We start from the raw sequence: 22,956 nt of genomic DNA, 5'->3' as shown, positions 1-22,956 counted from the left end.
GAATTGAGACAGCCGGATGCCATGATCAGTTTTCTTAATGTTGAGTTTCAAGCCAACTTTGGCACTTACGGTTTTTGCACTTACTTTTCCCCCTTACTGACCTCTAATTTGTGCCCTTGACAGTGACTTCTCTGAATCCTCTTATTAATCTTGGCCTCGCTAGCCCAAAGAGGTGACACCCAGCGAAGCCTCTGAGAAAAGGGACTTCGTTGCACAGGGACACTTCGCCGCTAGAAAAGATGTGAGAACATTATTCAAATGTTGGACCATCAAAGACCCCCGTTCTGTCTCCAGCAGCTTTGCAGGGAAAGGCTGAAAATTAATTTCTATTGCTCTGATACCTCAACTTCGGACAAAGCAAATTGTGTGCTCAGCCTAGTAAATGATGAGGACCACCTTCCATGATCTGACCACAATGTCAAGACTCCCCCCCTCCCCCCTCCATCACCAGCTCATTGACACCAGGGGATACATATCTCAAAACTTGGCTAAGGCACCCCACACATGCTTTGAGGATTACACAAAGGGCGAACTTTGTCAGTGTACGCCCGAGTCAATCGGGGGAATTAAAAAAAGAAAGGCCCCTATTGTTCTAACTAGCCTTCTTAAGGAAGCTGATTGGCAGTAAAATGTCTTAAGTGACAGATGTAAAGTAAATATTGCTTGCGCCAAAGCCTGGCTGTCACTTTGATTATCTGCCATCCATCAATTGGTCCTTTGCCTCCAAATAATGACAAGCTCTGTTATACAGAATCGCCCAAAATTGTTGTCTCCCCAGATTGGAATGGATTTAAAAGAAGAAGAAAAAACCCAGCAAGGAAAGGTTATGATTATGATATGGAAACGTGCTTGCGGGTTTAGAAATAACGGAATGGGTTGAAACAAGGGAGAATTAGGCCCACAAAAGGATTTTGCAATGGGCTGCATAACCGGAGAGGCATTGCTTCACTGTAGTTTAAACGTACGAGCTTCGAAAGTTTATTATGCAGTTGGAAAATTCCAACAAATGTTTAAGAATATGCATTTGCTAATGAAAAGGGGGGTGGGAAGAACCATCCTTTAGTGAATTGATAGAAAACCTGCAGATGTTAATAATAGGAGGATTTTTAAAAAGGAGGAAGTCTTGTCTTATTCATTGAGAAAAATAGGTTTTAGGTAATGACAAATAGATAGTCCTTGACTTACAACAGCTTCTTTAGCGACCATTCAAAGTTACAATGGTGGTGAAAAAAATGCCTTAGGACCTGTTCTGACCGAGGCTTCCTAAGAGCAGGAAGTAAACTCCTTGTCCTGAGAAAAACCTCTTTTATTGATTTCCTGTGAATTCTGCTCATTCACATCCAGCAAAGTCTTTCGAGGGAGGATTTACAGTCACAGACCTTCTCTGGCTTGGAGAGCTGCCAGGCCGATATCTGTAAAACTTGGCAAGGCGTCTCGGAGAGTCACAAACCAATGAAGCAAACTAATTGCCTCCTGCAAACTCCACTCCCCTTTTATTTCCTCTTTTATTTCCTCTGGGAGGGGCTATTCATCGTCCATATGTGGCCTTACTCCCAAGTCAACCCCTGTTCTTTAGCTCTTCCCTTTGTCTGGCCACTCTGTACATGTGCACACTGGGAACAGGCTCCAGCTGTTCTTCTGCCCCACTGATATCTGACTCTGAAGGCAGCTGATAACTGTCATATGGACCCCTCTCTGCCTCCGATGCAGAGCCCTCCTCAGAGCCTTCCCCAGACTTCAGGACTGGCCCAGGTTCCTCCCCAACCTCCTCACTGTCCGAATCTGCTGCCAGCTCTGCTGGTGGGCCACAATAGAATCATTTTCATATTTACAACCATTGCACATTCCCACGATCATGTGATCAAAATTCGGCCATTTGCCAACAGACTCATATTTATGACAATTGCCGTGTCCCGGGGGGGGGGGGGGGGTCACATGTTTTTGAGACTTTTTAGCAAGCAAAGTCAATGGGAAAGCCAGATTCACTGAACGACTGTGTTCCTGCCTTAACGGCAGTGATTCACTTACCAACTGTGTCACAAAGGTTGCAAATTGGGGCGAAACTCATCCTACAACTGTCTCGCTTCAAATTTTGGGCTTGGCTGTGAATTACCTGCCTAGAAACCAGTTAAGCTCAATTGTATAAAGCCTTAAGTCAGCCAGCGTTACTTAATCTCACTTTCTTAAAATATGTTAAGTGCAAGCAGGAGTTTCTCATCTCCCAGAACTCCGCTTCCATGTTGGATGGGAATTTTGGAATGTGAGGTCTCCCGATATTTAGGAAGTGGGGGACAATCGGTTGAGGCAAATCCCCTCCTCACACCTGCAAAAGGGTACGAGCTCACACTCTTAGACAAAAAAAAAAGGAGAAGCAAGCTGCAACCTAACACCAGTTCCTCTGTTTACTCAATGCTCAATTGAAGACTCCAAAGGTTGCCCCTTGCGTGGGCCAATCTCTACAGCTTTCTTGGCCTCTTTTGTCTGGGAAGGAAAATGGTTTGGAAAAACTAATCACCAGATTTAAATTTTTGGTCTCCCAAGACGTTTGACATTGGCGCAATCAGTGGCATGATGTTACCTTCCCGACATTGTTCCCAAAGCTGCTAACAACTCCGTGGTTTGGTGTGTTATTTCATGTGTAACGAATTTCACTCTTCCCAATTAATGAGAGCCAACCCACTGGGGCTTTGGGGTTTGTTACGGAGAGAATGGTAAAATCGTTAAGGCCACCCACCCGAGTAACATTTGATATTCTTATTGGTTTGGCTTGGTTGGAAACAAAGAGCAACCAATGAGGGCCAGGAAAGATTCAGACGCTCCTGAAAATATCTTTTGCTCAGTGGTCTTGAAAGAACAGCCAGTGTGGGACTTGGGAGGAAGCTGTGCACTGGAGGTGGGGACAACTGCAAGAGTGCCCCAAAATGAGTGGGTCCTTTGCCAGGAATTTTGATTTATTTATTTTATTTAGTTAGTTAGTTTGTCAAACATGTACTAGATCACAGGTGTAAGTATAAGTGGACATGAACAAGGAAGTGAGTACAAATAAATGGGGACAGTAGGACAGGGATGGTAGGCATGCTGGTGTGTTTATGCATGCCCCCTTTACGGACCTCTTAGGAATGGGGTAAGGTAGAGAGTTTGAGGTGGAAGCTGTCGGGGTTTGAGGATGTAACAAGAGAGTCGGGTAGAGCATTCCAGGTGTTGACCACTCTGTTGCTGAAGTTGTATTTTCTGCAATCGAGTTTGGAGCGGTTGACCTTGAGTTTGTATCTACTGTTTGCCCGTGTATTATTGTGGTTGAAGCTGAAGTAGTCATTGACAAGTAGGATTCTGTTGTGAGCAGAGGAGTGGAGGACTCTTCTCGTGAAATACCTCTGGACCTGCTCAATTGTATTAATGTCCGATATACAGTGTGGATTCCAGGCAGATGAACTGTAATCGAGGATTTTGAAGACTTAACAGAATAACAGAGTTGGAAGGGAACTTGGAGGTCTTCTAGTCCAACCTCCTGCTCAAGTAGGAGACCCTGTACCATTCCAGACAAGTACTTATCCAGTCTCTTCTTGAAAACTTCCAGTGATGGAGCACCCACAATGTCTGAAGCCAAGGCCACCAGACAAAGGGTTATCCAGTCTCTGGGATATGAGCCAGTTCTTGTAGGGTTTTTTGGGAACAAAATGGAAATTGGCTTGCTGTTCTTTCCCTCCCGTGCATTTGTTCGGTTTCCCAGTTTAATCTGTAAATATGGATTTCTGAGAGTTTTCCTGTCTAAATACATTTTAATGATTAGCCAAGTTTGGGAAGTCTGATCAAAGGATGTAAGGCAGATCCATTGGTGCAGGCAGGTGCTGCAATATACAAGTTGTTTGCCATGGATTCATCCAGAAACTGGGTCTTATTGCAGGCTCAATGATCATCCAGCATGAGATTGAGGGATGTCCTTCACATGCGAGAGTTCAATCAGCAAAAGATGTGACTAGAACTTTTCTAAACAATTAAAAAGTTTACCCATAGAGGAGAACCTTTGAAGCTCAGGGTTGAGCTGTGGAGTCTCTGGGCTTGATTGTTTTCTTGCACTTCTCTATCCTGAAGATGTTCTCAAGTTGGGTCATGAAACATCTGCAAGAGGAGAGGCAAGCAGGACCCCATAGTCCTTCTCCTGCTTCACTCCATAAACCCCACTTCCTTCTAACATTGATGACGTTACCTAGTTGGGTCATGAAACATCTGGAAGAAAAGAGTCAAGCTCAGAGAGCACCATGGATGATGATGATCTCCTTCCCCTCCTCTTCATCATCTCTTCCTCCACCTCCTCCTCCTCCTCCTCCTCCTCCTCCCCCCTTCTTCTCCTCCTCTTCCTCCTATTTTTCTTCTTCTTTTTCTTCCTCCTCCTCCTCTTCTTCTTCTTCCTCCTCCTTCTCCCCTTCCTCCTCCTTTCCACAAACTCCAATGCCTTCTAGCATTGATGATGTCCCCTACTTTAGTTGGTTAATGAAACATCTGCAAGAAAACCTCTCAGCTCAGGAGACAATACCAAAGACCCCACAATTTAAATGTTACTCAGCAAACAACCAGGGTACATTTGCATCAGATTTTGTGCTACCCCCTTTCTCCCCTCCCCACCTGTGGAGCAAGTTAATTTTTAAAGTCAGGGGGTCTTTTCCAATCGATCTGGGATGACCTTTAGCGGCAACCTGGCTGGGTGGCTGCACAGTGTGGGTGGCTCTGGTTTTTTGGACGAGAGCCGGCAGCTCAAGGTAAATTACGATGAAAGAGGAGGAGGAGGAGGAGGAGGAGGAGGAGGAGGAGGAGGAGGAGGAGGAGGAGGAGGAGGAGGAGGAGGAGGAGGAGGGGAAATGTGACAGTTTCCATTGAAGTTGGGACAGATATTCTTCTGAAATGCACTCTCACAATGCAAAGGGAAAAAAATGGCTCGGAGTTCATTTAAGTGAGAAGGCATTCAGCCAAAAACAATAAGGTTGCCTTGTATTTTCTCTGACATGGAATTTGCTATCCTTTAGATTCCTATAGTTTATAAGCCTTTTTTTATTTTTTTGGCACAAGTTAGATCTGAAGCGTGTGGGTGGGTGGGTGTGTCTGAGTGTGTAAATAGTGAGCACTGTTCCTTTCCTGCAGTCTTTCACCCTCAAAGGCTGTTTGTACACCTTAAAAGGAAAAATGACCTGAAGTGAGGTTTTCTTTACTTCTCCCTTTCCTAAAACACAGATGTGAAGGTTTTCTTTTTAATGCTATATAGAAGCTGTGGTATTTTGTTTTAAAGGATTTAAATATACAACATGAAAGGATCTGTCAGGCACCCCACAGGTTTCTAGCAATAATTTTAATTTGTGGTTTCTTTCTTTCTTTCTTTCTTTCTTTCTTTCTTTCTTTCTTTCTTTCTTTCTTTCTTCTTCCTTCCTTCCTTCCTTCCTTCCTTCCTTCCTTCCTTTTTTGTTTGCTTGCTCTTCCTTCCTTCCTTCCTTCCTTCCTTCCTTCCTTGTTCCCTCTCTCTTTCCATCTCTTCCTCTTCACCTCCCTCCTTCCTCCCTTCCTCCCTTCCTCCCTCCCTCCTTCCTCCCTCCCTCCCTCTTCCCCCCTCCCTACAGAGGTGGTATTCAGCAGGTTCTGACCAGTTCTGGAGAACCAGTAGAGCAAATTTTGAGTAGTTCGGAGAACCGGTAAGTACCACCTCCTACTGGCCCCGCCCACATCTATTCTCTGCCTCCCAGCTGATGGGGAAGAAATGGGGATTTTGCCACACCCACCAAGGTACACCACGCCCACCAAGCCACACTCCCAGAATCGGTAGTAAAAAAAAATTGAATCCCACCACTGCCCCCCTCCCTCCCTCCCTCCCTCCCTCCCTCCCTCCCTCCCCATAAAAGAGTTAATATGATTCCCAGAAGCACAACTAGGATGTTAGTGGACCATATATGACCTCCAGGCTGCACTTTTGATCAGAAAGGAAGATTTGTGGGGTGTGTCTCCCTTTCCCCTCCCATTCTCCAACACAAAAGGGACAACTTAAATTCTTAAATTCTGCTCTTATCTAAGGATCCTCTATCTTGAGTGCTCCAGGAACTAGCAATATATTAAAAAGGTATTAGAACAATCCCCCGAAAGTTTCAGAGGAGGAGGGAGGGGGAAATCCTCCAAGCCCCTCCAGATGGCTGCTACTTACTTTGAACTTGAGAAGTTCATTTTTTTTAAGCGCCGTTAACAAAAATAAATCCATCAATAATGCCTTGACAGAGGCAGTCAGTTAGTGGATGCTCTGGCAGAGGTTTAAAGGCTCAGCGCTGTTATTGGGACGATGACAACAGTCAGAGACAATTAGATCACGGCCAATAGGACCGGCCGACCTATCCTCCCCCTGCAAGCTATCTCCACAGGGTAGCCTCTTTTCATATATTTGGCTACGCTGGGAAAGCTGAATTATAAACAATTCTTCCTGAGCGGCCCTTTCTCACGTCTTGGATCAGACAGATGCTCCCGTTGATGGATGGGCCAATTAAGTTCTTGAAAGTCTTCTAGGTCTCCCCAACAGCCACCTCCCATGAGTTTTGGATCAGACACCTTTCTCTCGGCTGGTTCCTCCCCACCCTGTCCTCTCATTCCTTAACATCTGTAGGGTTTAGAGACTCCGCCGTCCATAAAAAACCTTGGACCAGGGGTGAAATTCAGCAGGTTCTGACAGGTTCTGGTGAACCAGTAGCAGAAATTTTGAGCCACACCCACCAAGACAGAACTGATAGTAAAAAAATTTGAATTTCCCCACTGCCTGGGACCATGTTGCTATCTGCTCCTAGCTTTCCCTAGGGGTGAAAAATCCCAAGGAAAAAGCCCGTCGGAGCTCCATTTTCCACCAGACAAGAGATTCGTCATGTTTTACATGCTTGTTTATTTCTGGAAAACCATGGCTGAGTGAGCCAGGCATCCCAACTGCTGGTGCTGATCCATCCAACAAATCCATTTCCCCCCACAAGTCTGGGGAAATATCAAGACTGAAACGACGTCAATGTCTACCCACATGGGGTGTCTTTAATGAGAGCTTTGGAGTCTGTGACTGATCCCAGGGAGAAGGCTGCCAAGATCTGGTAGGAGAAAGTCCGTGAGCACAGGGTTAGAAGAGGCGGGTTGCAAGAATTCATCCACTCGCATCCAAATGCAACAGTGAAAGAACTTGTGGTGACCTTTGCGGGTGAAGATGGGGTCAAATGTCTTTCCATAATTCCCATTCCCAGATGAAGCAGAAAAGAAGCAACTTTCTGAGAGGGAAATCTCAGGGACACGTTCACAGGTTCAGAGCAGAATCTTGCCTCATCCTGAGGGGCTGTTTTTGTCCTGAGTTTCTCTCCAACGGTGTCAGCCCTTCAAGGTAAGTCAGACTAGGAAATCAACGTCATTCGTTCTAATATTATTTGTATTATACCATAAGAATCTCTCAAGTCTGGATGAGCTTCTCCCATCCTTTAATCAGGACTTGTAAAGGAGGAACGTCCTGGTCCAGATTCAAATGTCTTTCATCTAGGGGGGAAGTGCTACCTGTTCGGGCCGGTTCACACAAACTGGTAGTAAAACTGCTACTGGTTCACCCAAACCGGTAGTACAAAAATGCTTTAGCGTGGCACCGGTGATTGTCGCACAGATTCGGGTTTTCCCAGATGTGCCAACATGGTTCTCTTAATAAATTGGAACTTTGAGGAGACTTTTGCTTTGGACTTTGATTTACTTTTGGATGCTATTTGGACTCCTGACAAGGATTTAAACAAGAGATTGGACAACCATTTGTCTGAAATGGTGTAGGGTTTCCTGCTCGAGCTGGGGTTGGACTAGACGACCTCCAAGGAACCTTCCAAGTTTGTTAAATAACTACTGAGGCACCACACATCTATGATGGCCTTGAACCTGGGAAAAAGCACATTGGAGCCCAGCATTCCTCCACCTCCTTTCTGTCCTAACTTCCAGAAACTGTAAGGGTGGCTAATTTCCAAAAGAGATATGGAGACTGCAGCACTCATCAATTTAGTTGACTCAGAGGAAATGGCTCTGGCTTGAATTATTGGACCAATAATGCAGAGGCTGTAAATAGGGATTTATTGCTTTTTATGGGAATGACATCTGATGCTTTTACAGCATTCACAAGTCATAAATGTCTACATCGATTTAAATGTTTTCTGAGGAGCATCTGCTCCCCTGCTTTCCTTCCTTCCCTCTCTCCTTGCGCTCAGCCACTTTTCCAAATCAGCTTTTCAGACTCTATGATCGGCCACGTCTGAGCTTCATATCTGCATCTGGTACACTTTCAGCTTTGGTCTGAGGACCACGGAGGGATTTCTCGTTGTTTCTGAGGTTCACCATTTCCCCTACTCATCAGGCATCTTGCTCGCTTGGTTTTCTCTAGGGGAGACATGAGAGCAGTCTTCCAATATTTGAGGGGTTGCCACAAAGACGGGGGGGTGTGTGTGTCAATCTATTCTCCAAAGCACCTGAGGGTAGGACAAGAAGCAACGGATGAAAACTAATCAAGGAGAGAAGCAACCTAGGACTAAGAATAAATTTCCTGACAGTGAGAACAATGAATTAGTGGAACGACTTGCCTCCAGAGGTTGTAGGCATTCCATCACTAGAGATTTCTAAGACAGGGTTTCCTGCTTGAGCAGGGGTTTGGACTAGAAGACCTCCAAAATCCCTTCCAACACCCTAAATCTATTATTCTCCAGAACCCAAGATGTTCTATTCAATCTCCTCAACCTTCAGAGGTGGAAAACAATGGAGGGAAGAGGGGGGGATGACCCTCCCCATTGATCAAATCAGAAAATCAAACTTGGTAGGGTACCAAGAAGGCAAGGGAGCAGACCTGGCACAGGCCCTAAGCGATTTTGCTGAGCACGCAAAAGAACGCTTGTAAGCGAACCAACCGAAAAGGACGGCAGGACTTGAGATTGTGGACTTAGGATGCATCTGGTGGCCAGCCTCTCCTGAGTCTGGCATTAGTGAGAATGGCCCCTGCGGCTCGACAGCTCTTGCACATCATTAATATCCCTGCACTTAGCAGGGATCCTGATTTCATTATTACAGAGAACATACCACCCTGGAGAACGAGGACACAGCAGCAACTCATCAGGGCTTGGCGGAGTTCCTGGTGGACACAGTTCCTATTTCCTGAGCTCCTTTTGAAGTGCAGAATCTTCACCCCAGGGGGACAGTTCCACCCCAGTTTCCCCCTAAAGTATTTTCTCCTCCCCTGCTCAGTAAAACAAGGGGTGATTTTTCTATTGACCGTTTTGAAGGCGAAGATCTGAGGCTGGATGTTAGGAGGACGTCTACTGCTAGAAGGACGGAGGTGACTGAATATTTTGGGTTTTGCCCTTGCTTTTGATTTAAAAAAAAAATTAAAGAAGGCCACCACGATTCAGAGGTGTAAGTCTTGTTCTGTCAGTTCTTGCCCGCTGCATCTGATTGTCAACTTTTAGGGAAAGTTTCCCCTTTGCATAAATCCCTCTTCCCAGGAATGTTCAAGGTGCCTTTTGTATTCACAGAACATAGAATAATAGAGTTGGAAGGGACCTCAGAGGTCTTCTAGTCCAACACCCTGCTCTAGAAGAAGAACCTATACCAGTCACCAACCTTTCGGACCTCAGGGACCTCTAAATTCATAATTTTAAATCCCGCAGACCACTTATATGCTCTGCCTAAGGCTGGGTGGGCGTGGCTAGGTGATCATGTGACTGGGTGGGCATGGCCAACTTCATATCACTCGTGTCAAGGGGTGCCTTGCTGGCCTTTACTCACCCCTCCCCTCCCAACCACTCCTTCTCTGCCCGCCCAGGCTCCTTAGGGCCCCAACAGGAAGCAGTTGCTGGAGCTAAGCAGCTACCAGGAGAAAGAGTTGGCAAAACAGCTCAGTTCAAATTGGATCTGACTGAGAAGGAGGCTCAGCAGGAGCACCTCACTGAGGACTACGAGCATAGGCTTTTCAAGCAGAGGGAAGACCTGAAGGAGTGAAAGGCCAGGTACTGGCGCCTGGAGGCTTAGCGGGCTGAGATGCTCAGCCAGTTCCAGGCCATGATGCAGTCCCATAAGTGTATGAAGTTCAGCCTTCCAGTTTGCACCTCAAGAGAACAGAGCTAAGTCAGAAACACAGAACAATGTCCTCGGGCTAAAACGCTGGAGTCCCTACCTAATGACTTTGATTGCAAAAAAGCATTTTGTGTCCTGTTTTATATTTGAACGCTGGGAAAGATGTCAACTTTAACCTTGGCTGGGTTTCCATTCAGGATATGTTCAGCTCATGGCTGTCAACTGATAATTTTCATCAACACCACCCTTTATGTTCCCCCAAATTTCCTTTCCAAATCCTCGCTGTCAACAGAAATACCTTTTTAGGAATGGAGTGTAAAGGAGTCGGTGGAGATGGGAGAAGTTTGCAGGATTGAAATGTTCAAAATGATTCGGTGCAAGAGAGAAATTTGTATCACTCAGACTGGTGCAACTAAGATGCATACCGGGACACAGATGTGAAACTATAGAAAATTATGCCAGCAAAATTATGCAAGCAAAAAGGAAAATTAGCCCCCTTTGAAAATGTTTTTAAAAAACAATGAGAAGGATGAAATCACCTTCTTCTTCTTCTTCTTCTTCTTCTTCTTCTTCTTCTTCTTCTTCTTCTTCTTCTTCTTCTTCTTCTTCTTCTTCTTCTTCTTCTCTCCTTCTCCTCCTCCTCCTCCTCCCCCTCCTCCTCCTCCCTCTCCTCCTCTTCCTTCTTCTCCTTCTTCTCCTCCTCCTTCTTTTCTTCCTCCTCCTTCTCCTTGCAAATTCCACCCTCTTCTAGCACTGATGATGTTCCTACTTTGGGTAATCTGCAAGAAAACAACCAAACTCAGAGAGCACCAAGAACCTCCCCCTATGAAGATTTTTTTTTAATTACAAAAAGAAGAATAACTTGTACTTTGAAACTTTATTCATTCATAGAGTGAATGGTGAACAGGGCACAAGATGACACTTCCAGTTACCATCTAATCAATCAACCAACCAATCAATCATCTCAATCTCTAGCATCAATGATAACCATAACTTACATTTCCATAACCTACAAGATCAGTTTGTCCAACGGGCACCCAACCTGGGGAAAGAAGGCATGTGAGGGGCATCTCAACAGGAGCTTCGCTCAGAGGTTCGCAAAGGACCTTCCAGCACCTTCAAAGCCAAGCGGCCAGCTTTAAACGGTGTGGTTCCATGTGGGGGCAGTCACAGCTGTGTGTGTGTGTGTCTGTGTGTCTGTGTGTCTGTGTCTTGTAGTCACATACCCCTAGCAAGAGTTTGGGAGGGCAGGAGGATGGATGGAGAGAGAGAGAAGCCAACAATTTTATTGTAGGCCTGTTCCTCATTAAAGCCTTAGCAGTCTCGCACAAAAGCTAATTACTGTTTTTTTTCTGTCATGTTATTTTGATTCATATTTCCTGTCTGGAAAACAGACGAGAGATTTCGGCACCGTGCCAAGGCTGGGCTACAGTGCAACTCTGGCAGGAACCTGCCAGGGCTGTAGAACAAGACAGATGAAAGGTTGGTTCTCTCTCTCTCTCTTTCTCTCTCTCCTCTTTCTTTCTGTCTCCTTCTCTCCTTCCATCTCTCTCTCTCGCTCTCTCTCATCTCTCTCTCTCCTTCTCTCCCTCCTTCGCTCTCTCTTTCGCTCTCTCTCTCCTCTTTCTCTCTCATCTCTTTCTCTCTGTTTCCTTCTCTCCCTCCATCTCTCTCTCGCACTCTCTCCTCTCTCTCTCTCTCCTTCTCTCCCTCCATCTCTTTCTCTCTCCTCTCTCTCTCTCTCTCTCTCTCTCTCTCTCATCTCTTTCTCTCTCTGTCTCCACTCTCTCTCTTTCTCTCTCTCTTTCCTTCGCTCTCCTTCTCTTCTCTCCTCTCTCTCTCCTATTTGTATTTAGAAGAGGAAATTGGAACTTTCCATGTAGGCGTAGTTCTCTCACTCCACACATACACATATTTAGAGAATTCCCTTGGATATTGTGCGATTGTGTGTTGATACTTTTTAGTTGCAAGACCCTCCCGACAGAATCAATCTGGAGCTTGTCCAGTCAGGGTGAAGCCAGACCAAACCTACATTTCCCGAGAAAAGGAATCCGGAGTCTGTTCAATTTTAGACAAATATGAAATCTCCGTGGAGCGATAATGCTATTTTTGGGGCCTCTTATTAAAAACTCAGACATCACAGGGCTGCCTAATAGCGAGGCGCTCTGAGGGTTTGAGGGGCGAAAATCTCGTAATGATGGCTGGAAGGGAATTTGGGACAGGCAGTAGCCCAAACAAGGTTATCTATCTTGTCCCAATGCATCAGTCTGAAGTCAGGGAAGCAGTCAAGGCTGTTAGACAGAAGAGATAACACATCCAAACACCGGATCACCAGCCTGGAGGTCGACGTAGAGTAGCACGCGTTAATTCCTCCAAGTTCGAAACAGCTTTCTCGCCAACTAACAGATGACTGGGAACAAAGGCGAGGGCAAGAGGTTGGGAAGAAAATATGTCTTCCAAGAACTGGTGCTTGATTTTGATTTTTAATAAAGGAGAATATTTGTAGCTCAGGGTTGAACTGTGGTGTCCTCGGTGCTCTCTGAGCTTGGTGGTTTTCTTGCAGATGTTTCATAACCCCCCAAATAGGGAACATCATCAGTGCAAGGAAACAATTAAGCTCAGGTTGATTGTTTTCACCAAGGATCCCTCTGATTTTGATATCCCCCCCCCTTTTGATTTCCTTTTTCTTCCTTTTCTTATGTGTCATGCATTTTAGATTGTAAATTAAGGGGGTTTTTGGTGCCTAGTTATGACATAATGCCTTCTCAATGAAAAGACTGGTTGGGAAAGCCTAAACAGTTGCGCTGCTTTTATTTTATTCTTGACATAAGAGGGGGATAGAGATTCTTAGCCATGATGCCTGCCAAGGTGTTTCTCTCTTCATTTGCTTCCTTTAGAGTGATGGGGCTGAATGACCTTCCAATAAAATAAAATAAAAAAAGAATTGAAATACCGACAGGAGAATGAGAAGTGAAATGGAAATGTCCTATTTTAGGATGGACATTATTTTTCCCCATGCCTTGTAATCCTTTGTACACCTAGGGGAAGGGGAAAAAACTGAGAGAAAGAGAGAGAGAGAAGGAGAGAGAGAAGGAAATAGAGAGACGAGAGAAGGGGGAGGCAGAGAGAGAAAGAGATGAGAGAGAGAGAAGGAGAGAAAGAGAAAGTTAGGAGACAGTAAATGAGAAGAGAGAGAGAGGGGGGAGGGAGGGAGGGAGGGAGGTTGTGTTCTTCCTGCTTTCTCCAGCCAAAATCTTGCCACTTTGTTGACTAAGCAAGTGCTCTACAGGCAAAAAGGCTGGTCTAGCAGACAAGAGGATACTTGGGTTAGCATTTATGAAGTTTGCATTGCTTTTCCCAGAAGGACCTCAAATTTAACAGCTTTATGTTTTAAGGCTGGCTGGCAGGCTGTGGAAAAAATCAGTTTAGCCTGCCTTGCTTATCAAAACAAAAAGCCAGAAAATAAACCTCTCTCGGCTGAACTGAAAGTAAAAACGGAGCCCTTGCAGTCTGTGTGTGTCCATGTGTATCTGTGCTATTTGAAAAGGAAGACTTCCCATCCTAGTTCTTTACCACCAATGTAAAAATCCACGTATTCCAGTAAAATCGTATACATAAATATCATAACGCTTGAAAATTAGAAGATGCTTCTACATTCTTCCCCACTTCTCCAAAGAAAAAGGCTTGTGAAGATGCTTCGTGAATTTTCAGTGATGGGTAGATGAGGAGGGAATGACAGAAGGAGGGGGAGGAGGAGGGGGAAGAGAAGAAGGAGAAGGAGAAGAAGAAAAATGAAAAGAAAAGAAAGACCAGGAGAGACATCATAACAGTCTTCCGATATCTCAGTGGCTGCCACAAAGAAGAGGAAGTCAACTTATTGTCCAAAGCAACCGAGGGCAGAACAAGAAGCAAAGGATGGAAACTAATCAAGGAGAGAAGCGACTTAGAACTAAGGAGAAATTTCCTGACAGTGAGAACAATTAATCAATGGAACAACTTGCCTCAACAACTTGCTTCAACACTGGAAGTTTTAAAGAAGATGTTGAATAGCCATTTGTCTCAAATGGTATAGGGTTTCCTGCCTAGGCAGGGGGTTGGACTAGAAGACCTTCAAGGTATACCTTCCAACTCTGCTATTCTATTCTGAGGAGGAGGAGGAGGAGGAGGAGGAGGAGGAGGAGGAGGAGGAGGAGGAGGAGGAGGAGGAGGAGGAGGAGGGGAAGGGGAAGGGGAAGGGGAAGGAGAAGGAGAAGAAGAAGAAGAAGAAGAAGAAGAAGAAGAAGAAGAAGAAGAAGAAGAAGAAGAAGAAGAAGAAGAAGAAGAAGAATGCATTATAATAGCCTCTTCAACAGTTACCAAAAGGACTCCAATCATAATCTTTCTTTAGATGCCCTAATCAAATTACACAGCATTGAAAATAAGCTCAGGGGTGAACTGATGCTCCCAAGTCTGTCTGTCTGTCTGTCTGTCTGTCTGTCTGTCTGTCTCTCTCTCTCTCTCTCTCTCTCTCTCTCTCTCTCTCTCCTCCCCCAAATGGACTTCTAAGGGTGACTCATACTCGTTTTTCCAAAGCACAGCTGTGCTGCTTCTCATTGCTCTCGCAAACAGCTCGGCAACCGCCGAGTTTAATATCGGGTTATGATGTGGTGAACAATATTACATGGCAGGCATTTTGCTCTTTTATTTGCTTACAATGTTGTCTTTGCTGGGTGCCAGCCCAACCCACTCGGCTCAAATGAGCAAGGGGATGCCAAGAAATTAACAATTATTACTTTCTACAGTCGTTTTTGGCAGCCCCTGGCTTTTTGGTGGTCTGAAGCCTTGAGGAACTTTGAAATGTTAAACCCAGAGAGTGAAGGAACATCTTCAAATAGGCCGTTTCCCCCTTTTCTGATTCCCCGCCCCAACTGATTTCCAATTATGAAACCTTTTATGCAAAGATCACACTTCCAAAGGGGGAAGCCACCACAAGCTCTGATTGATTCAATTGTCTGCAAAACATCCACATGGGAGCTGCCATCTTGGGGTTTTTTTTGGACTTTTCCTTGTTGATTGAAATTCAGGATATGGATGAAAAGGTCCTACAGCTGTAGACATAAAGCAAGAGAAAAAAATGTGAATAAGATTGTAAACTAAAGCCCTCTTCGTACACTCTCTGCCTTTCTTTCACACACCCACTCACTCTCTCATACACACACACACACACACACACACACACACATGAAAATTATGATTAAATTGTAAATATCTTCTCTAACAGGCTGATCAGAACTTGAGCTTCAAGGTAGGCATTGAATTGTTGCCTTTTGGGATAGCTTATGGGAGAACACCTCAACTGGACAATCTCTTTGTAAAAGTACAATGCATACACACACACATACATACAAAGAGACCGACCGACAGACAGATAGACAGACAAACAGTCCGACAGACAGACAGAGACAAGCACCAACCAAATCTCAACTCAGGGAGCTAGAAAAAAACGTTCAACTGTAGTCCTGCAAAACGTCCATATGTTCTTATCAAATAGAATAGTATGATTGAAGTTGGTGTAGTAAAACTATGGTTAAAAATGATTAATTTGTAAAGATAGGGGTTCAGGAATGATGTGTAAGTTTAAATGAACTAATGAGGAAAAAAGTAAAAGATTATATCAAAGAGATAAATATTGATGGAAGTGGGGAGATTAGAATATACTGAAATCATTATTATAAATGAGATGTATTAAATGTGACCCGGTCAACACATTGTCCATAAGGTATGTATGGGGCGGGGAGAAAAATTGCAATAAAACTTTATTTTAAAAAAAAGAAAAAAAAGAAAACCATCCCTTCAAGGATGCTTTTCTCTCCCTCCTCCCGTCCCGAGGAGAGAAATCCAGGGTTTTATGCCAGGGCACGAAGAAGAAATCGTGATACAGGATGGAGGCTCATTTTCAGCAGATCCTGGAGGAAGCCCCATCAGGCAGAAGGGCACAGCGTGATAAGTCAACCAGGAACAGGAAGTCTGAAGTTGGAGCAAAAGGTCTGGCTGCAACTTCCCTTGGAAAGGGGCACCAGGGTTCTCTTGGCAGACAGAATCCCACTCCCACCCCTCCTCGACGATCCCGGGCAGACGGGGTCCTTTGTGCTGGAAACAAAGCGAGGTCTACCAAGAAGGAGGCAGATGCTTCGTGTAAATCAGAAGCTCCGACTTAAAACGGCCCAGGGTCTTCTGATAGGAAGGAGAACAACTTCATTTTCCTTGCAGAAGCAACAGAAGGACGATATAGTTTGTCCAGGCTTACCGTTAGAGGAAATGAAATCCTGCTAGCAGATTATGTCATCTCAAAGCTTAAGGAAGCGATAGGAATCTCTGCGACAAAAGGAAATGATGGAAGGGGAGCGAGGAATCGCCTTTTTTTTCACATTGGCCCATGTTTTTTGGAAAACCCCAACTCTGTTCTGGCCCGCCAGTGGCCAGTGGAGCTGGCAGCAGATTCGGACAGTGAGGAGGTTGGGGAGGAACATGGGCCAGTCCTGGAATCTGGGGAAGGCTCTGATGAGGGCTCTGTGTCGGAGACAGAGAGGGTGCCAGAGCCCTATGCCAGTTATCAGCTGCCTTCAGAGACAGACATCAGAAGAGGCTGAAGAACAGCTGGAGCCTGTTCCCAGTGTGCACATGTACAGAGTTGCCAGACAAACAGGGGTCGACTTGGGAGTAAGGCCACAGGTGGACGATGAATGGCCCCTCCCAGATGAAATAAAAGAGGAGCGAAAGGGGAGTGGAGTTTGCAGGAGACAATTAGTTCACTTAATTGGTTCGTGACTCTCCGAAACTCCTTTCCAAGTTTTGCAGATCTCGGCCTGGCAGCTCTCCAAGCCAGATAAGGTCTGTGACTGTAAATCCTCCCTCAAAAGACTTTACTGGATGTGAATGAGCAGAATTCACAGTAGATTAATAAAAGAGGTTTTTGTCAGGACCAGGAGTTGGCTTCATGTTCTTGGGAAGCCTCGGTCAGAACAAAGTTATATTTTGGGAAACAACTCATGTTCTTGAAAATCCCAACTCGGCTCCAAAGCATCTGAGGGCAGAAAAAGAAATATCAGGTGGAAGACTATTAAAGAGAGATCTCTTAACCTAGAACGAAGGAGACATTTCCTCACAGTTAGAACTATTAATCAGGGGAACGACTTGCCTTCAGAAGTTGTGGATGCTTCATCACTGGAGGTTTTTAAGAAGAGATTGGACAGCTGTTTGTCCAAAATGGTACATCATCTCCTGCTTGAGCAACGGGTTGGACTAGAAGACCTCCAAGTCCCTTCTCATTCTGTTATTCTAAAGGTGGAGTTTTAACATCTATATTCTATGTTTTATGAAAGGTGGAGTTTCTTTATTAATGGAAGAGGAACATAGATTAAGGGATCTTCTTTGAGAAGTGAGCTAAACAAAGTGATCTGGTTCAGATTAAACTTCAGCCTCCAATTTCCAAGGAGGCTGGCTACATTTTCCCAACTCGAGTTGCCACCAAGAAGCACACTACATTCCTTTTATTGGTGGACTGCTTGCCCTTACTGCCCGTCTCACAGCAGTTTACAGTGAAACCATGAAAATATAAGAAAATTATATTAGTTAGAAAGCTTATAAAATAGTGTATTCGTTTGAAATGTTGGTAGCAAGAATGAAAGCAACAGTAAAATGGAGGTCATTCAGGCAAGATCTACATGGGAACGCCTGGGTGAACAAGTAAGGTCTTTGAGCAAAAGGTGAGGCCTCCTACAGAATGATTAGGTCTTGATTGGCAGCAACGCAAAATATTTTGCCACTTCCAAAAAATGTTGGAGCCTAATTAACAGCCTTGGCACTTCCTGGTGGCCTGTCATTCTGAGAATAGTCAGGTTCTGATGAACTTTTGAGATCAGCTGGTAGGTGTTTCTCCTTGCCGTGACATGCCTCCCAACCCAGGCTTGGCAAATGTCAAAATGATGGTGTGATGCCAATGTGTGAACCCAGCCACAACGGGATTGTTCCCACCTAGCATGCTTCATTCTCCACCAAGTCAGAGTAAGGACTCAGATTGCAACCATGGAGAGGAAAACAGTAAATTCCAAGTCTTTGGAAAGACTTGGAGGATTTCAGTTGAAGGGGAATGCTGGAGCCCTTTGCTAAGTTTACCACTTAAAGTATTGGAAGCATATGCCAGGGTAGGTTCTGTGGCCACACCAAAGCATATGGTGTTGCCTGGTGTGACCAGCCATTCATCACACCAAGAGACACACCCCTTGTGCAAAGGCAGCTGAGATAATATTTTCCCTGGCTATAAAGCACAGTGGCTAGAAGCGAAATGGAGCTTCAAATCCTACCTTTTCGGTCTCCCCCTGGACCTGATCCCAACTTTTCAATCATTTGTGGGTGAGATTCTCCAGAAGAAGAAGCAGGTGTGAGGGAGCCTCGCTCGTTTGGGTTCTTTCTGAGTTCCTTTGATGAAATGCCAGGACCACACCCAATACACAAACATGCACACACACACACACACGCACACACACACAGAGGGAGGGAGGGAGGGAGGGAGAGGGAGGAGGGAGGGAGAGAGAGTTCCTTTGATGAAATGCCAGGACCACAGAGAGTGGGGGGAGGGGGAGAGGGAGAGAGGGAGGGGGAGAGAGAGGGAGAGAGAGAGAGAGTGAGAGAGAGAGAGAGAGAGAGAGAGAGAGAGAGAGAGAGAGAGAGAGAGAGAGAGAGAGAGAGAGAGAGAAGGCTTTTATGGAGCTCTCCTTTCCCTACATCCATGGAAGTAGGATGTTGAGATGTTGATGACATGATTAATAGGAGAAGTGTCTATGGAGATTCTCCATTATTCAAGTCATCATTGTCCCAAAAGTGCACCATGTCAGAATTGAAGAAGCTTCTTAGACGAGAAGCAAAATGTCTTCAAGGAAAAAACAAGAAAGCCCCGTTGCCTTTTGGAAGAGGACCTTTGGGTTTAGGGGAGGTGGTTCCATTTTTCGGTGGCTTGAGGCACAACCGTCTTTCGCACAAACATTGATGCCCCTTTGCATGGTGAAACCAGGGAAGCTTGTCAGGGTTATTATCCCATGTCAGTAGAGGACATGCTTGCCCTGCTCCATAGACCAGTCTTATGACAAGTATCAGCTGATGGAAGGCAAAATTTAAAATACATCTGGCTTAGAAATGAAACTACTCCTTAAAGGAGAAGGACTGCCATGCCTGGTAGCCCTGAAGATTGGATTTTTCCAAATCATAGATTTAATGCCTTAAGTATTAAGTATTAGCTTCTAGATTGCACGTGGTTGGATGCAGAGATGGTATTCAGTTGGTTCTGAAAGGTTCTGGAGAACTGGTAGTGGAAATTTTGAGCAGTTCAGAGAACCAGCAAATAGGCTGGTTCCACCCCCTCTGCCTCCCAGCTGATCTTCTTTTGTTGCCCTGAACAGGAGAACGGAGCTGGAAAGCAGGTTACTGGGGTGGGGAGGGAATGGGGATTTTGCAGTATCCTTCCCATGCCACGCCCACAAAGCCACGCCCACATAACCGGTAGTAAAAAAAAAATTGAATCCCACCATTGGTTGGGATACTTGCCCTTCATCTGATTTAACTGGTTTCATATTCTGTCCGTCAATTGGTACATAAACTATAGAAATCGATACCGTTATTTAGATAGATTTCATAGATAAATTATGTTATTTAGATACCTTAGATGAGATCAATTAAAGGATGAGAAGAAGACCAACAATGGCTACTAGTTTGTTGGCTGACTCCACATTGCAAGATGCCTGCTCCAAACTCCAGCTGCTAGGGAACAACACTTGAAAGGGACAATCAACTTTCTCCCCCATGCTTGTGAACTCTTCAAACACACTTGGTTGCCCCCTTGTGTTACACACAAAAAGGTGCCAGAGTGTTTAGAATTCCTCATCCTTTCCATAGACCACTATTTGATGGGCTTCCCCCAAAAGTATTCTCTAGAATGGAGTTAACCAACCTGGTTCCCGCCAGAGGTTTAAAAGAAGGCTACTGCAACTCCTGGCTGTGATGAAACCAGTGGGAATTGATGTCTAAAACATCTGGGGGGAATCAAGTTGCCAATTTGTGCCCTGTCTTTCAATGGTTCATTACCATTGTATTTCTTGCGAAAGTTTTACTGTAGTTGAAGGAAATGTGTAGAACATCTGACACAGGGTTATTCAATTTTGGCAACTTTAAGATCTGTGGACTTCAACTCCCAGGATTCTGAGAGTTGAAGTCCACAGGTCTTAAAGTTGACAAGGTTGGGCATTCCTTTCTAGCATTATAGCTCAGGTGGATCCCATTTCTTTAATCAAATTTAAGACAGGGGATTGTCCAAAGCATATTTTCTTAAGTTGGCGCCCTTCCAATTTGTTAAATTACCATTTCCAACATTAGGGTTACTCAATTAGATGAAGAAAGATTTGTTCAAAAGTTTGGATCTTATTTGGGTCCTTGGTTTGGAGTGGGGGTAAATTTAGTGCCTACCAACAGCAATTTCCCAAAATAGGATCATTTCAAGCCCATTTTGCATAGCTTCCAAAAAAAGAAAGAAAAGCGGGGAGGGAGATTTCTGGAATAATAATCCTGAGTATTTTTCCAGCCTAGCTTGGCTCTGTTAAAAATGTGCGATTTGGTCATTCATAGCCAAAATCAGTCAATCCTTCATTCTCTCTCTCTCTCTCTCTTTCTCTTTCTGGGGTGCAACCGATATAAAATTATATTTCAGCATTGTGGTGATGACAAAACTATCCTTGGCTGGATCTAATCACACACAATTTTTCCCATTTCAGCAGCTTCTAGAAAAAAATGTGCTCATCCTTGTTTAAGGGATCCTGAGATCGAGCCCTTGAAATTCATTCTGTCATATTTTCCTCCAAGATTAGCTACTCCAATCTTTCTTTTCCATTGCTGGACAAAGGACCAGAGGAAGATTTGTAAGCAATGCCAACGAAACAGGCCAATCTCTTCAAATCCATCAAGATTTTTTCAACCGATCTCGTCAGATGGGGTGTTGATTGATGGAGAGGGCAAGAAAAATGCAATTTTTCCAATTTGGGGCCAAGCTGATTGTATCCACACGCACCTAAGTTGAGTCGCCCTGCCTCGATTTAACCCAGCAAGAGTCCCATGGCAGCAAGCAGAGAGGAGTCCCATTGGCCAAGGTTACTTTTTGTGGTCCAGTTGGAAAATGGGAACTCCAAACTAATTTTTCAAATTTCCCGATGCATTTTGTGTTGCTTCACAACACACACCTCTCCAGTGAACAGAAGATATACTTAAGCAAGCTTTGGAGCTTTCGCTCAGATAAGAAAAGGATACGTGACAATATGGGAAAATGCAAAGATTTTGTGATGACAAAAATGGGATTTTCAGAAAAGTGCATTAAGAGAGTTGCTTGTAAAATATGGCGCAAAATATGTTTTCAGAAGTGAAATTACTTTTTTCCCTCACAGCCAAGTTGAAGACGTCTCCATCAGTCCTCCAGTGAGCGAAAAATAAAACCAACATGCAGTTTACTTCTCTGTTATTTGCATCAGATAAGTATATATGGAATTATAACCATTTACTCTTTTAATGACATATAAGTGTTTTTTTCTCTTTGCTGTAGTTCTTTCCCTTTTTTTGTTAAAACAGTTTTTACAGGTTCTTTTCCTCTTTTCTTTGACAAGGCTCTGTTAACATCTTTGTGTTTTGCTCTTTTTCTTTCTTTCTTATTGTTATTTAATAAAAGCAATGCAAATCAATAAAAAAATGTGATTTGCTGCTCTGTCGCCAATCCCTAGTGACTATTTCAAGCCGATGCCAGTTTTCCTTCCAAGATAATGGAAGACAGTTTTTATCAAAATGAAGTTGCTCCTGGCATGGCAAAAATAAGGGATGGAACACGTTCATTGTAACATTCCCCTCCAAGGGTATGACATTATTCCTCCAATTTTTGCATATATTATTCTCGCTGCCGTTATGTTATGTATAATTAAATATTGTGGGGGTTTTTGTCATATTTCCTTGTAGGTATTCCCAATAGAAATAATTCCAGTTTCATATCTATTTGCTGTTTAGTAATTTCTTCCAGCCATTTTCCTATTCTTTTCCAATGTTGTTTAGCCTTTGGCATGCCCCTTTCTCTAAGTCTGCAGGAATCAGGAGCGGAATAAATCTAATAAATAAAAGAATGGGGAGCCAGTTCACTTGGCATTAAGGAAAGAGGAATCCAACTATTTCCTGCCTTCTCTCCTGTGGATCAAGCTACACAAAGAACGAGGGCCATTTCGTTTTAACTAGTCTCCTCCAGGGAACAGCTCCTATCTTTATGAGCTACAGGCAGGAAATATGGGACATCCTCATCTGGAAGGTTTTCCCCTTCGGAGGCAGACTCGCGTCTGCTACTGCCCTACGTTAGATTAACTCCGGTGTGTAATCTTGGACCAGCCCTGATAACAAGAAGGCCCGGAAATGAAGAAGAAGAAAAAACCTCTCAAACTTCTCTTCTGGAGTGGAAAGGAAGAAGGACGCAGCTTGAAGATGCAATTATCACATCGTTTCCCATGAGGAGAGGCTGAAGGAACGGTGGCTTTGCTTGAAATCACATTTATCTGAAAAGGTTTAGAACCAAAAGAGAGCTTGGGGAACATCAGAGAATGTGCCGGGGTGCTCAAGATTCTTGCTTTTATAATTAAAGAGGCATGGACTTCCTCATAGCCTCATTGCTTTATCCTGTTAGAATAGAATAGAATAGAATAGAATAGAATAGAAATATGGATAGAATAGAATAGAATAGAATAGAATAGAATAGAATAGAATAGAATAGAATAGAATAGAATAGAATAGAATAGAATAGAATAGAAATATGGATAGAATAGAATA

The sequence above is a fragment of the Natrix helvetica genome (genome assembly GCF_964273705.1).
Source record: "Natrix helvetica genome assembly, chromosome: 10".
Classification (NCBI taxonomy): Eukaryota; Metazoa; Chordata; class Lepidosauria; order Squamata; family Natricidae; genus Natrix; species Natrix helvetica.
This window is presented reverse-complemented; position numbering follows the sequence as displayed.